We start from the raw sequence: 17,103 nt of genomic DNA on the forward strand, positions 1-17,103 counted from the left end.
TTGTATATGAGTGCAGCTATGTCTGGCAAGTTGCCAGGTGCCATCTTAGAGATCAGGCCACGGTGCGGCTCTGGGGCCCTCAGAACCAGCCCCTGACATCAGTTTTCCTGCCTATTCTGTGTAACTCTTTCAGCCTATTTAAGAAACATCCATATCCTTGGAGGCCCCCACCTCTTTCAGGCAAGCACTCCACATCAGTGGCCTATGTACACACCCCTTTGCTTTACTGAGTTCAATAATCAATCAACTTCAGTCTTGTCAGAAGAGCTGCCATTCCTCTGATCTAAAATAACAGCTTGCTGACTTAAGTTTTAAAATGGGTTCTTGAAAGTCACTTATTTAATTTCTACAGATGCTACGTCATCCTCTAATTTTTGGCATGCCAAGCATACTTAGAAAATAATTCAGTTGATCTTATGAAGAGATTTCTGACCATCTACCTGTATATTAAAATATCTCCCAAATGGTTACACTTGAATTAGTTTCTAAGAACACTGCAGTTAGAGAAGAAACATTTATTCTGGGATTTTATAACATTAAAATATCCAAAAATGATATTATAAATTTGAGCCAAGCCACATATATTTTAGCAATCACAAAGGACCCCTAATGTGACAGATTATTAAAATGAAATAGGAAAATTTTGAAAGTCTTGAAACTGTGTATTCCTACATCCCTAATCTACTGCTATATACTTAAAGCTAAGTTTAGAAGGTTACAGATAAATACACTTCCTGCACTACCTGTATAAGCAGTCATTCCCTCCAAGATCTGGATTGTGGTGCCTTCTCCTTGGTCCTACATGATAGCAGCTTCACATGTACCATGTAAACCTTGAGATGCATCCACATGACCAATTCTTCCCATGCTTGCAGGAAATATGACTCATAATATTTTCAGAAAAAAATGTCTTGCATTTTAAATTGTTGCCATTTCTAAAATGAACATCATGCATGTTGTTATTGGGCTAGGATTGTGGCTCAGTGATAGAGTGCTTGCCTTGCATGTGTGAGGCACTGGGTTTGATTCTCAGCACTGCATATAAATAAATGAATAAAATAAACAACCAAAAATTTTTTTTAAAAAAGAATGCCATTATATCAAGATATCTGAAGATTGGCGATGAACAAAGAAGCCCCAAATCTTCATTGTTGGCAAAATTATTCAAAATAAAAAATAATTATTGAATAAGCATTCAAAGGTTAAAAAAGATGAATTTTGTGGGAGAGAGAATCACATATTTAAAGATAAATATTTGCTATTTGTGTTTTATACCAATACAAGTGAAAAAATGAAGTAGCCTTTGAAACACTTTGATTTTGTCAGGGATACTAGTCTGTTTTCATACAGCGTAACTGATTTTTGGGTTCTGTAAAGAATGAAGAATAATTTTAATCCCTGTTTTATCTTGTTTTTATTTTATCGTTTCAATTTAAAAAGCAGTCAGGTGAATACTGATGTAGACTGCACTCTCTGAGGTAAGGGCAGAGGTCTGAGTGCTTTAGATTTGAACCACAGCAGATATTGTCCAATCATGCAAGAGCAGCCTCTCCAAGGGTGACTTTTCTCTAATTAAATTCATTGGGACCTTCAACATAATTCTTAGTGTAGACTCTGCATCTCCAGAGATGCCACAAAATAATAACTATACAGAATAAGATTTACAGAAACATGGTCTCTGGGGGAAAGATCCTAAATGAACAACTTGAGGTCAAATCACCAAAAGGAGTGAGTCTGGTGTGGATAGAAATAAAATCATACAAACTCTCCTACAAAAATCATGACCTAAATAGGTGAATTCAGTGAATATACAGTTTAACTTCTGGGTTTTCAGTTGACCTCTGAACCCACAATCAGAAGGTGAGGGAAACTGATTTCAGAACAAGTCACTAAAAAACCCATTCGAGGGCAGATGAAGCAGGGACACCCCCAAGAAAAAAACTCACATTTATCACATAGTTTCAATTGAGCCAATTGTTAAAACGTGTTTTAGTACAGGATCTGGGAATAAGGAAACAGGTGTAAGATGACTCTAAATATCTCTCTGTGTTCAAAGAATGTTCACCAAAATAGACTGGGGCATATCGCCCATTGATAAATATTTCAAAGTACTTACCTCATATAGAACATATATCTGATAATAAGGAACTTAACTAGTTATTGATAAAAACACATAACTAAATTTTCCCCAATCATTTACAAATTCAGCAACCCAAGTGAATTTGAAACACAATAATCTAACTGCAGGTAGAAGAGTGACCACCATTAAAGTCCAGGGAGAGAGTGGGAAGAGAGAGAGGAGGTTGGTGGGGATACAAAAGAGGTTTGGGGAATTGGGGAGTAAAACTGACCCATTTTGCTTTTATGTTGGTGCAAATACACCACAACAAAACTCACCATTCTGTGTAATTCAGATGCAACTATAAATTAAAAAAATAATCTAACTGTAAATCTCACTGGAATATATTTTACAATTATAAAAACCTGTGAAGAAATGTTAATCTGCACTGGGTATTAGTCGTATTTTAACTAGTACCATTGGTATTTTTTTCTGTTTTTAAATTTTCAACTCTTTTGATGTATAATTGGCAAACAGGATTCACATATACTTCAAGTATACAACTAGATTTTTTGATATTTGTATACATTGTGAAAAGATCACCACAACTAAACTAATCACCTCAGAGAGTTATTATTTTCTTTCACTTATTTCTGTGGTTAGAACACTAAAAAATCTATCCTTTTAGGAAATTTTAAGTATACAAAACGATCTTGCTAACTGTAGCTACCATGCTGTATATTATTTATCTCATGCACTGGAACTCTGTAGCCTTTATCACAACCTACGAAGCAACAAGGCTTCCTTAGAGCCTTTCTGATCTCCCTTCACTCTCCAGGCCTGAACAATAGCACTCTGCTCTCTGCCTTTATGTATTTGGCATTTTATATTCTACATTTCATTTAGATTGGCATTAGATGTTTTTCTGTCTCTGACTTGCATAATGTCCTCTGTGTACACATGTGTTGTCACAAATGACAAGTTATCTTCACAATTTGAGGATAAATTACATGACATGTATGTATATTATATATTTCTGTATCCATTTATTTAGCAGTGGACATGCTGGTGTTTTAATGTGCAGATTATTGTGAATAATGTTGCAATGATCACAGAATTGCAGATCTCTTCGGCATCCATGTTTTGTTTCCTTTGCATAAATATCTGGAAGGAGGATTGCTAGAGGATATATTAGTTCTATTTTTAATTTTCTCAGGAACTTCCATATTGCTTTCCACAATGATTGAATGATTTTCGATCACATTGCATGAGAATTTCTTTTATCCACATTCTCACCAATATTTGCTTTATTTTATTTTTGATAATAACTATTTTAATGGATGTGAGGTGATATTTCCTTTCAGTTTTGAGTTTGATTTCCTTTGATAATGCTGACATTGACCTCTGTTTCATATACCCACTGGTCATTTAAGTTTTCTTTTGAAAATACTTGTGGATATAGTTTCCTTTTCCTCTCATTTTTTTTTTTCTATTCTCTTCCTCCCACCTTTTTGTTTTTGTTTGTTTGATGGATTTTTTTTTTCTTGCCATTAAGTTTTATCAGTTCTTGGTTTAAGAAAAATGTTTTGGTATTCATCTCTTACCAGATATATGGAATAAGGGGAAAACAGTACTAATAGGGATGCTTATTACAATAAAATCCTACCGAAAAAGAAGAGAGAGATGAAGACAAAACAGGAGGAGAAGAAAAGAAGGAGGAGGAGGAAAAGGAGAAAAAGAAATTACAAAAAGAACAAATCATACAGAAGCAGAAGAAATGAAACAAAGATTAGAACAGTGATAGATCAAATAGTGAATTTTAAAATAATAGGAAAATTGATAAAGCAAAATTTGATTTTTTTTTTTTTTTTTTTTGCAGTGCTGGAGATCAAACCCAGGGCAAAGCAAGCACTCTACCAACTGAGCTATCTCCCCAGCCCAGAAAGCGTGGAATGGAACCACCATTTGACCCAGCTATCCCACTCCTTGGCCTATACCCAAAGGACTTAAAATCAGCATACTACAGAGATACAGCCACATCAATGTTCATTGCTGCTCAATTCACCATAGCCAGATTGTGGAACCAACCTAGATGCCCTTCAGTTGATGAATGGATAAAGAAACTGTGGCATATATATACAATGGAATATTACTCCGAAATGAAGAATGATAAAATTATGGCATTTGCAGGCAAATGGATGAAATTGGAGAATATCATGCTAAGTGAGATAAGCCAATCTCAAAAAACTAAAGGACGAATGATCTCGCAGATAAGTGGATGAGGACATATAATGGGGGGTGGGAGGGGTTAGCATTAGGTTTAGGGTTAGGTTTAGGGTTAGGGATAAGGAGTGTGGTAAGAATGAAGGAAAGAAGGACTGTATAGAGGGAAAAGAGGGGTGGGAGGGGTGGGGGAGAAGGGAAAAAAATAATGAATCAAACATCATTGCCCAATGTAAACGTATGATTACACAAATGGTATGCCTTGACTCCATGTACAAATAGAGAAACAACATGTATCCCATTTGTATACAATAATATTAAAAAAAATAAAAAATAAAAATAAAAAAATAAAAAAATTTTGATTTTTTATAAAATCAAACAAAATTGACAAAACCTTCAACTAGACTATGAAAAAAAAGGTAAAGTTCAAATAGATAAAATCAGAATAGAAAGAAGACACATTATGGTAGGAACCTCAGAAATTATAAGGATCAGAAGGGCTTATTCTAAAATATTATATGCCAACAAATTAGATAACATCAAAGAAATCGCAATAGTATTCCCACAATTATGTATAATTATAATGCAACAATTAAAATAAAAATTAAAAAATAAATGGATATGGTGCTAGAAACACAATACCTACCTGGACTGAATTCAGATGAAATAGCCTAAACAGACTGATAGTAAATAAGAAGGTTGAATGAGGATTCAAAAAACTTTTGAAAAGAAGAGGACCAGACTTGCTATAGGACTAGTATGTTCAGACCTCAAAATACTGATGATAGAAATCAAAATAGTCAAAATATGCAGTGAAATGTGCTATAGCCATGAATTGGAAGACTCATCAGGATCTCAGATCTCCTCTAATTGATCTATAGCTTCAAAGTCATCGATATTCTTTGTAGAAAGCAGCAAGATTTTTTCAGAAATTTCTATGGAAAGACAAAAGAACTAAAATAGCTAAAGTCAGTTTGAAAAAGGTCTTAGTTAAAGGACTTGCACCGAGGGATTTCTACATGTAACATGAACTGTGCATTGTAGAAAGGATGTACATATAGATCAATGAGACAGGATAGCCAGAAGCAGACCTATGCCTTGGATGACTTTTGACAGAAGTGCAGACAATTCAATAGAGAAACACAAGGCTTTCAACAAATGGTGGGGGGGTAACTGGATATTCATCTGCATAAAGTGAACTTTGATCAATACCTCAACACAAACAAGTTAACCCCAAATGGCTAAAGGACTTGAATGTTACACCTAAAACTATAAAACTTTTGATGGACAACATGAAAGAAAAATATTATGTCCTCAGATTAGGCAATGTTTTCCTGAATGTGGAAATAAAACCATGATCAATGAAAGAAAAAATGATATATTGTACTCTATAAAAAAAGACAGATTCTACTGTTCAGACATTTTTAAGAGAATGAAATTCAACACAGAGATATGTGAAAATCACAAAGCTAATAAAGGACTTGTTTGCAGAATATATGATAAACTCCTAATTTTCAATAGTAGTAAGTGACTTAATATAAAATAAGCAAAGAATAAAAGAAACATTTAACCTACGAAGATACATAAGTGACAATTAAGCATGTGAAAAAGTGCTCAATATTTTTAGTTATTCAAAAATGAGAATTAAAAGCACAACAAGATATCACTACAAACCAGTAAGAATGACTACAATTTAAAAGCCTTAACAATACCAATTTCTGACAAAGTTGGAGAGAACCTTACCTGAAAATATTATTTCTTACTAACTGGGAAATGAAAGTCTGCACTTCAGAAAATAGTTTAGCAGTTCCTTATGAACTTAAACATCATACACTTACCAAAAAACCCAGGTCTTCAACTCCTAGGTATTTGCCTAAGTGTAATAAAAATTTACATTTAAACAAAGTGTGTATATATATATATATATATATATATATACACACACACGTATATTTTTGTATGTATATCCACAAAATATATATATGTATAGGTATGTAATATGCACAATTTTTCATAATTCCAAAAATCTAAAAACAACCCAAGTAACTCTAACTGGAAAAGGGTTAAAAAAAGATACATTTTAATATGAAAGAACTAAACAGCAATAAAAGTAAATGGTCTACCATACCCAGTATAATGAATAAGTTATACTGTGAGAAAGAAGCCAGATTCCAAGACCACCTATTGTATGATTCATTCATAGTTATTTACATATGACATTCTTAGAAATGCAAAACTACACAGACAGAAATAGATCTGTGTTGCCAGGACATGGAGGAAAGGGAAATGTTGAATCCAAAAGGTTACAGAGAAAAAATTTAGGATGATGAAACAGTGGGCATTATTACCCTGATGGCTCCATGACTATAATTATGTGTCAAAATTCATAGAACTACAAACTAAAAGGGATGAGTTGTACACTACCAATGCTGTATTGTATTGAAAATGAAAAATCCCTATGTTCAAACAACAAACACTAAAGAAAATAGAAGAGAAGACCCAATTACAAAACTAACATAAAAGACAAATTCCAAAAGAATGGATTTAAAAGAAATCTCATAGATATACATCAATAAAATATAAAGGACTAGTAACTATAAAAGAATACTTGTTAAATGAGAAGTCCTTCTTTGTGGAGGAGAATCTCAGTTCTCTAAAGTTATAAACTATTACTAAATCACTTTATAAATCAAATTGCACTGAAACTACTATTGATAGATTTTTACTAGATAGAAAATTTTAATTTCATTTAAAACAAATATGCAAGAATAGTCATAATTATGATGAGGGAAAATGAGGATTATTGGACTTACCAAATGTCAAAGTATAGTTTATATCAGAAGGTATACATATGTGGTGTATTTATACATCAGTGGAAGAGAATGGAATCCTGGATTGTATACAAACACATGCAAGATGTTAGAATACAATAGTTACAATTTCAAAACAAAACAGTGAAAGAAATAATTATGCATATATAAAATATTCACCTAAAGTAATTGAAATCCAATCCCTAATTAAACTCTTTATATCAGTATAAACTCTAGATGGTTCAAAAATTAGACATATAATACAAAATCACAAACATGTTCAAAAAATTATATGCCCACAATAGTGAATAGACCACATGACGTCACTTAGATGTGGACATTTTTAAAAAGTGGTGAGGGGAGTAGAATGGTGGCTGCCAGGGCTGAAATGAGTGTGCGGTCAAAGAACATGACATTTCAGGAATAAGGAGGAGCACGTTCCAGAGATCCACTGAGCAGCATGCTCTCTGTAGTTAATAACAGTCGATTATTGTGTTCCTGAAATGACTCAAAGAAGAGGCTGCACATGTTCCTACTACAAAAACAAGCTATATGAGGTAATTCATATCTAAACTAGCTCATTTTAACCACCACATAATGTAAACATGTTTCAAAGTAACATGCATACATCACCAATATGTGCAGTTTTCTGAATTTACTAAATATATAATCAAGCACTGTGGCGCAAGCCTGTAATACCAGCAATTCGCGAGGCTGAGACAGGAGGATCGCAACTTCAAAGCCAGCCTCAGCAACTTAGAAAGTTCCTCTCTCAAAATAAAAAAATAAAAAGGGATGGGGATTGGCTCAATGGTTAAGTGTCCTTGGGTTCAATCCCCAGTGCCAATAAATAAATAGATACCAAATTAAGAAATCCGATTCATCAAACGAAATGAAAAAGTGTAAAAATGTAAACACCCAAGTAGAGAAGCCTTGGTATTACAAAAAAAAAATTAAAGATTTAGTACACATGACACCTAAAGAACTGCAGTACTTTAATAATGGGAAAAAAATATACATAAAAGTTGGAAAAAGTCATAAAAACACATTTCATAGAAAAATGAACACCTGACAAACATGTTAAAATATGACAACTTTGGTAGCAATCAGGAAAATGGGAAACACGAACTCAACCTTGTACTGAGGACATTCACAAAAACATTAACCATGTCATGAAGTCAGGTTTTGTTAAGGATGCAGAACAATGGAACTGCTAAACACTGCCAGTCAGGGCCCAGCATGTAGAACAGCGTGGGGGGAAACACGATTACCTGAAAAAGTAAAGGTCTACATATTCTACCTGACACAAACCGATTTATGTCAGGACATGCACAGCAAGACTATGTGCAATATAAAGACAGGAGACACCCCAGGTGAACGATGACTGAATGCATACGTAATCTGTTACATATTCACAGAAGGAGTGATACTCAACAGGAGAAGGGATGAGACTATGGCATGACCAAATCTTAGAAAGTTAACACGGTGGATCAAAATAAAATTCAGACCACTGTTGCTATGTAATGCAATTATAATAAAGGTAAGTAATAAGAAAATCTAGATGGTAAGTTCTAGTACATTTGTAGCTAAACTATTTTTTTAATTATGACTATCAAAATGTTTACCACGGGAATTTGTTCTGGGGTGGAGAGAGAGGAATGGTAGCATTAAGACATGCATAGGTAGTTTCAGTGATGGTTCCACTACTCTAGGTAAGAAACTCCAAAGCGTAAATAACTTATTGTATATACATGAAAATTATAACATTTTAAATTATAAAAGTTCTAGCCGGGCATGATGGTACAAGCCTGTACTCCCAGTCGCTCAGGAGACTGAGGCAGAAAGATCCCAACATCAAAGCCAGCCTCAGCAATTTAGCAAGGCCCTCAGCAATTTAGTGAGACACTGTCTCTAAATAAAATATATACAAGGGAATGTTGCTCAGTGGTCAAGTGCCCCTGTATTAAATACCTGGTACAAGAAAAATGATAAAAATTCTAAAATACATTTTCAGTTATAAAAGTAAATGTGTTGTGCATAGAACCATAGACACATTAATCCTCTATAACTGCATCTGCTTCTTTGTGTCCTCTGATCCTCTGACTAGTGCTCATTATTGGGTATTGCACTATATTTGAGATTTGCAATAAATGAATAGATTTTAGCTATACTTTTGACAAAGGCAAAGATTATAGGTAACTCTGTGAGATGATGAATATGTTAATTTGCTTTATTTCAGTAACCTTTTTATTATTTGTATGTAACCATATCACCAGGTGGCAGGTCTTCAAAATGCAACAAAAATTTATTTCAAAAAAGAAAACTTATGAAGCACAGAGGAGATTCCCACATTGCAATGAAAACAATTCTATCAGCCAGGCATGATGGCACGTGCCTTTAATCCCAGTGGTTTGGGAGGCTGCGTAGGAGGATCAACAGTTCAAAGAGCCTCAGTAACTTAGCAAGGACCTAAGCAACTTAGCAAGTCCCTATCTCTAAATAAAATATTTTAAAAAGGGTTGGGGATGTGGGTCATTGGCAAAGCAACCCTGGGTTCAATCCCTAGAACCAAAAACACAAAAACAAAAACAAAGAAAAGAAAATAATTCTCTCAAACTTCATGGTTTGTGATATTCTAAGACGGCTACAGACAGAAAAACTGGGTGGTTGTTTTTGCTTTGTTTTGTTTTTCCGTAAAATTGAAAAACAGGTTTGATTTTATGAGAGTAAATTCTTCTAAAGTATTTAAGTGAAATACTGATGTTGAATACAATGCTATGGAAACATGCTTCTTATGCAAAATAATACATATCTTTACTAATACTTTGGCATTATGAAGAAAAAATAAGAAGTGTCTATTATTTTTAAAAAATGGCAAAATGTCATATGTTAACAACTAGTGAACCATCATATGAATGTTTACATCTTGACTTGGTATAGATCTCAGAAATTAATTATCTATCCTCTAGTCAGGAACTAGAATCTACTTTCATCATCAACCCCAAGTATCTATTGAACCTGCTCACTGTGGTGTGTTCAGTTAAACACAACATCATCTGCCATCCAAATACCCAAAGCTGAAATGCACAGAGGTTGACCTGAGGACCATATGTGATCCTAAAACAATGTATATAGAACAGGTACGTAAATTTGCTATGCTGAGAGAGTAACAGACAGAGCTTAGTTTTATCTTTCCTTGTAATAGGACAAAAACCTGTGCCTTTTATTCATCTTCCAGAAATTCTTTATTAGTTCGATTCTAATCCAAAGGATGATATATTCTGCTTTTTTGATGGTTTTGTAAAAATAAAGAGAGACATCCATAGAGATTCCATTGAGCTAACATGATCCTTTGTAAGAATGTACTGCCTGTTTGTTACTTTAGAATTAGTAACGTGTTAAGCATGGGAGCATTCTTATTCTATCTGTAGTTAACTTCTTATGCCACAGTTTTTTCATAGCATTTTGCACCTCCGTATTTCTTAAAGGATATATTAAAGGATTCAAAATGGGAGTAACAATGGTATAAACTACAGTCATAGATTTATCAATGGGAAAGTTGGAAACAGGTCAATGTACATAAAAATACAGGGAACATAAATGAGGACAATCGCTGTGATGTGGGAGCTGCAGGTAGACAGGGCTTTGTGCCTCCCTTCCAGACTATGAGCTTTAAGAGAGTTCAGGATGATTCCATAGGAGATTAGGAGAAGCACAAACACCACCATGCAAATTGCTCCACCACTGGTAACCACAGTGAGGCCTATAAAGGTGGTGTCAGTGCACGCAAGTTACAGTAATGGGTACACATTACAGATGAACTGGTCAATGACATTGGGACCACAGAAGGGGAGATGGGAAAGAAAAACCAGCTGAATCATAGAATGTACAAAACCAACCACCATTTGACTCAGCTATCCCACTCCTTGGCCTATACCCAAAGGACTTAAAATAAGCATATTACAGAGATACAGCCACATCAATGTTCATAGTTGCTCAGTTCACAATAGCCAGATTGTGGAATCAACCTAGATGTCCTTCAATTGATGAATGGATAAAGAAAATGTGGTATATATATATATACAATGGAATATTACTCTGCCATAAAGAATGATAAAATTATGGCATTTGCAGGCAAATGGATGAAACTGGAGAATATCATGCTAAGTGAGATAAGCCAATCTCAAAAAACCAAAGGAAGAATGATATCGCTAATAAGTGGATGAGGACACATAATGGGGGGTGGGAAGAGTTAGTGTTAGGGTTAGAGTTAGGTTTATGGAGGGGGGCAAGAATGGAGGAAGGAAGGACTGTATAGAGGGAAAAGAGGGGTGGGAGGAGTGGGGGGATGGGAAAAAAATAACAGAATGAATCAAACATACCCTATGTAAATTTATGATTACACAAATGGTATGCCTTTACGCCATGTACAAACAGAGAAACAACATGTATCCCATTTGTGTACAATAATAAAAATAAATAAATAAATAAAATTAAAAAAAAAAGAATGTACAAAACCTCCCGCCCAGGCCACCACAAACAGAAGGAGGCAAACCTGTTGATTCATGATGCTCAAGTAGTGCAGTGGCTTACAGATGGCCACATAGTGGTCACAGGCCATCACCACCAGGAGGAAGACCTCAGCAACCCCAAACAGGTGTTTATGAAGAGTTGGTCCATGCATGCTGGGAAGGAAATCATCTTCTTCTCACAGAGTAAGTCTATAATCAGCTTGGGTGAGACAGCAGTGGAAAAGATAGCATCCCTGAGTGACAGATTGGCAAGGAAGATGTACATGGGGGAGTCCAAGGAGGGGCTGGCAATGACGGTCACCACAATGAGCAGGTTGCCCACCATTGTCACAATGCAGATGGGTAAAAACAAGACAAATAATGCTTTTTGTCCATCAGGATCCTGGGTGAGACCGAGGAGGACAAATTCTGTGACATTGTTATTCTGTCCCATTAACTCTCCCATGAGGCTTGCTTCAGAGGCGAGAGCTCAGAGAACAGCACCTGCCATGGAACTGAACAGGACATGAATCCCCTCTGTCATGGAGCACCCCTTCATCTTTCTGTCTTCTGCAGTGGTGAACACACTGTGAACACTCAGTGAGCACCTGTTCAGGTCCTCTTCCAAGGAGCCCAGTAGACCTTCCCTTGACAATTGTGTTGCCCTTCTGGATGATTTTGATGGACTTACAAGTAAGAGGTTCTATCTCAAGTTATCAGTGGATCTCTGCAGAGGAAGATAGACAAAGGCACCACCATCATTCAAACATTTAATTACGCCTTCTGTCAAATGTTTCATCTTGGCACAGAAGCCAGCGATGACAAACAGGGAAAGGGTTTCTGCTTTCAAAGTCCTACTCTAGTAGTGGCAATAAACCCTAAATATATAAACTAACAGAGTTAGCTCTTTGATTCATCAGTATTGTGGGGAGAAACTTTACAATGCATTGTGTGTAACACCAAAACCAGCACCTCTCTGGGGCGTCTAGTTCCATGCCATGAGAGTGCACTATTACACTTCTATTACATGACTGTCCTATATCTCTCCAAGTACTTTCAGTCTTCGTACCTCTCTCACTAAATTTCAGAAGACTAGACCTGAAGTATACCAAATTATGACAAAATTATTAATCACTTTATTCCCTGCAGGGATTATTTCATCTGACTCTGCCTTTTAAAGAGATGTAAGTCTGTTCATTTTACCCTTTCCTATACCAAATTCTTAACACATTTGCACACAGCATTTTGATATTCAGAATATTTTTTAACTGAACTTTACTAATCCTTGACTGTCCCCATCTACTGCAAGAGCAGCTGGTAGGTTGCTTTAAGAACCCTTGGGGCAGGCTGGATAGTGAAGGAGGAAAAGACAGACGCTAACAAGAGAGGTGAGAACAGTGTAGCAAGGCTAATTACATAATGCTTCTTAGGTACAAAGTGTGCTCCCAATAACATCATGTCTAGATTCCAAAAGACAGCATTCTCAAGGGAAAATTCCATACTCAGCATAAGAAGGCATAGATTTGTCATTTTCTAAATGTAATTACAAATAGATCTCAATTGGCACAGCAGAAAATAAAGGAATTGAACTGAATGATCTCAGCACCATTGCCTATCCAACTATCTACAATACTTGTGTATTAACCCTACCTTTTTCTATTCTGTTGACATTTTTTCTTTTTTAATATTTCCATAACCAAATAACAATTTCTGAACTTAGTGCTATTTCTTGAAAATGGCTAGGTAAATGGGATGTGATAACTACCGTGTTCAAATAATGACCCTAAATTCCTCATCCTTTGTATGCCTGACTAGGACCAAGACATACTTGGAGAGAGAGCACAGACCGGTGAATAATGTGGGTTCCAGAGCCACAGTACTTGGATTGCAGCACATGTGAACTTGGGTTACAGATTGTACCTTTCTGCATCTGCATTTTATCAGTTTAGTATGGGGATACCCACAGCATTTACCTACCAGGGGTTTTCTAAAAATTACATGTGGAATCCTGGAACACTGCTAGGAACCTTATAAAATCTAAAAAATGATAGCTATTATTAAGGTTACTGAATGCATCACCGTAAGCATTGGATCAAATGAAATTGCTGGGCTCTCTATCCATTCAGTAAAAATTAATGACATAGTTCAGAATATAAAGAAGATTATAGCCTGTAACTCATGGACCACATTGGGACATAAGATAAAATTGAGTGTCTTAGGGATTGCAGATTTTATTATGCATAAGTAAGTACTAGCAATACTCACCTGTGAAGGAGCGTATTTAGAAGCAAGCAAGGAGATTCCATTCACATGGATGCCTCAGTGGAGAAGCACGTGTGCAAAATGAGTCTGAGTTTTCTCAGAAGCCAGCTGTGATGAACCTTCTACACATCTCCCTCCCATTATTTCTTTCATCTGATTCAGTAGTCCTGTCACCATCCAAGCTGCAGACTAATAAAGGCCCAGCTGTTAAAGAATGGAAGGGTATGAAGTAGTCTAATTATGTGCTTCCAGAACGTAATTAGATGTTCAGTTCTCTTTTACATCTTACTTTTTGCATGATTAGTGTCTTTCTGTCATTAATTATCAATGTAGGCTTTCAGCAGGAAATTTCTATTGGTCAGTTTAATTATTTACATAATGGTGTGAAGATAGACTACTTAAACTCTTTTGCATAGTGTACATTATCAAAGAATTAATACTATAAAAATTGTTATTATGCATTCAACTGAAACCACGAGGTTAATTCTTTTCTAGAAAAATAAATATAATTTAATACAGTTTTTAAGAACATGGCTTCTTAAAATGATAATCCTGTCATTTTTTCAGCAAAATAATGTTTTTTTTTTAATTACATCACCATAATTACAAATAGCATTCAGGTTCCTTTTGATAAAATTATATATACAAGGAATTTTATCTTAATCCCATTCCACATCCCTTTTCCTCTCATTCTCCTTTTTTCTTTTCTCTCTCTTCTACTCCTCTAATCTTCCTTTCACTCTTTTACTTATTTATTTTTATTGGTGCTTTCTATATAAACATAAAGGAGATATTCCCCTTGGCACATTACATACAGACATACATAACATGAGTCTATGATTTTAAAGTAGTTCTTTAGCAGTTGTATAAATCTGAGTGGTGGTAGATGAGGTAGTTCCCTGTTTCTTTGTGTGTAATAACATGTTAATTTGGATCATTTTAAGATGAACATAAATGACCCTATGTGCTTCCAGAACATAATTAGATATTTGGTCCTTTACATTCTAACACACTTCATATGATATGAAATTTTAGTTTCATCAATTCAAATAAAGTTTAAAATAATTATACTTCTAATATTATGTCAAATATAATATTAAAGTAATAAATGCACTGGATTATTTGTTATGCTAGTAACATGTGTCAATGTTATCTGTCAATAGAAAAATTAACATTTTATTAGGCTATAACACAAAAACCAAATGTATTTTGTTTGTTCTGATTAATTTCTGTTTTGCTAACTTAATTTTCCCAATTAATATACCTCCTACAAGAAAGCATAAACTGTAAGAACTTTATTTCAATAGATCACAGGACTTTCCAATGAGTGTTCATTTTGAATTATTCCAAGAACTTACATCTTGGGTCTTTTTCTTTCTAAAAAATCAATTCTTTTTCACTGAAGGTGCTAGCTGGTGCCTCATGTACCTGTGATTCTTCATGAAGACATGAAAATATATGGCTGATCATTGGATCCATGAATAGTACCAAGTGGTTACAAAAAACAGATGTATTTCCACAGATCTCCATTATCTCAGTTTTTTAGAGAAATGTAAATTTACCTAAGTATCGCGCTCCCTCTGCCCGCAGAGAGAGACACGACAAACGTCTGAAGCTTTGGAAGTTTATTATGTACAGTCCCTCTCCTACACTTCTCTTACTCCCAGCTTCCGCGCACTCCCAGCTTCTCTTCTCTCAGCTTCTTCTTACTCTCAGCTTCCGCGCACTTCCAGCTTCTCTTCTCTCAGCTTCTTCTTACTCCCAGCTTCCACGCACTCCCAGCTTCCAGCTCAGCTTCAACCTTCGCCTCCGCCGCTTCTTCCGCTTCTGCCTGCCTACTCTCCGACCCACCAGGCTTATATACACTTCAACCAATCAGGGGAGAGTACACGAGGTAAACGCGGACAGCTGCAAGCATAGGATAGGTACACGAGGGGGGCATGCTCTAGTCACATCGTTAACTAGCCAATCATTGGAATTCGCTGGTTGCTTACTGTATAGTTGGCCGCTTTTGGCTCAGCATCAGGCGCCATCTTGACCATGCCCAAGGCTGGGGGTCCTGGAAACCCTGACAGATCCCCCTTCTTTACTATTAAACTAAGGCTCGGGACCGTGTCTGTCTTAGGCTGAGTGGTCAGCATATGTCCTTACCCGTCATCAGAGCCTGAAGAGCATGCTGCAGCTCCTGTCTTAGGTTAGTACACAGCCACCTCCTTCATTACCCGTCTTTGACTACTGGTCCAGCATCAAGAGCCATACTAATGGGGGGCTGTCAGCCTTTAGGGCGGTCATGGCCTGATGAAAGATAATTTGATCTCTCTATTGACTAGCTCATAGATGCATGCCAAAACGAATGAAGAGAAGGAGGGCCAAGGCAGAGGAGTACCACCATAGCTCCTAAGCCTGCCCGCTGTTTGACAAATCTATAAACAGAAGAAAAACCATATAGCCATATTAAATACAGAAACAATATACATCCCAGAAGTGTTACAATACGGGCAACACAAACAGCTCTCAGGGAATAAACGCATCCCAGTCCCAAAAGTTCTTGCAAGGTATCCACTTGTTCTTATAATGAGTCCACTCTCTGATAGAGTCTCTATGGTCTGCAAGGCTGCAGCTGCATTCTCGGCCAAATGATCGTTGTTATGGTTGTGTCAATGCTGCTACTGCAAGGACTGTGATGACAATGATCACGGCTGTTGCAATGTCAAAGCCTCTCCTGCTTCTCGACAATAGCACTGACAATTCTACATCTGCAACAGAAACAAGGACTGGTAGGAAGATAGAAATGTGCAAATTGCATGGGTGGCAAAAGAACCATTCCAGCATTGTGAGAGATAGCACACGGTTAGTGAACAGTTAAGAGGTGTTATTAGAAATGTTAGTTGGTAGAAACATAAAAGGGAGGAAATACACAAGCTGACGTGGGAGGAAAAGCAACACCACAGCTAGGGTCAGCAGAACGAGTTGCTCTACTCTGGGTCTGATTTGTAGTATGATTCCAACTGCAAAGTGCAGAAATTCCTTCTGTTAAGGCAAAGAAAGGCTAGAGATATCTTTGTCACCAAAAACAGCACGACCTGAAAAATCATCAGTAGAATTGACAGGCTTGTAGAGGAATAGGTGAAAAGCAAGAAAAGGAAGGATAAAAAATGTATTAGTTAGAAGTGAAAAATATGGCCAGGCTAACAATGGCCCATAGGTTCCGGGTTTGCCTTTCCGTCTGAGTTTTTGT

At 36.1% G+C, this 17,103-nt stretch overlaps 1 pseudogene; it reads right to left on the reverse strand.

Moving 5' to 3' along the window:
* Positions 1-10,479: 10,479 nt before the first annotated feature.
* LOC124959276 (olfactory receptor 4A5-like) lies at positions 10,480-12,057 on the reverse strand (annotated as a pseudogene).
* Between the last annotated feature and the right edge of the window lie 5,046 nt (positions 12,058-17,103).

The sequence above is a fragment of the Sciurus carolinensis genome, chromosome 11 (assembly GCF_902686445.1).
Source record: "Sciurus carolinensis chromosome 11, mSciCar1.2, whole genome shotgun sequence".
Lineage (NCBI taxonomy): Eukaryota > Metazoa > Chordata > Mammalia > Rodentia > Sciuridae > Sciurus > Sciurus carolinensis.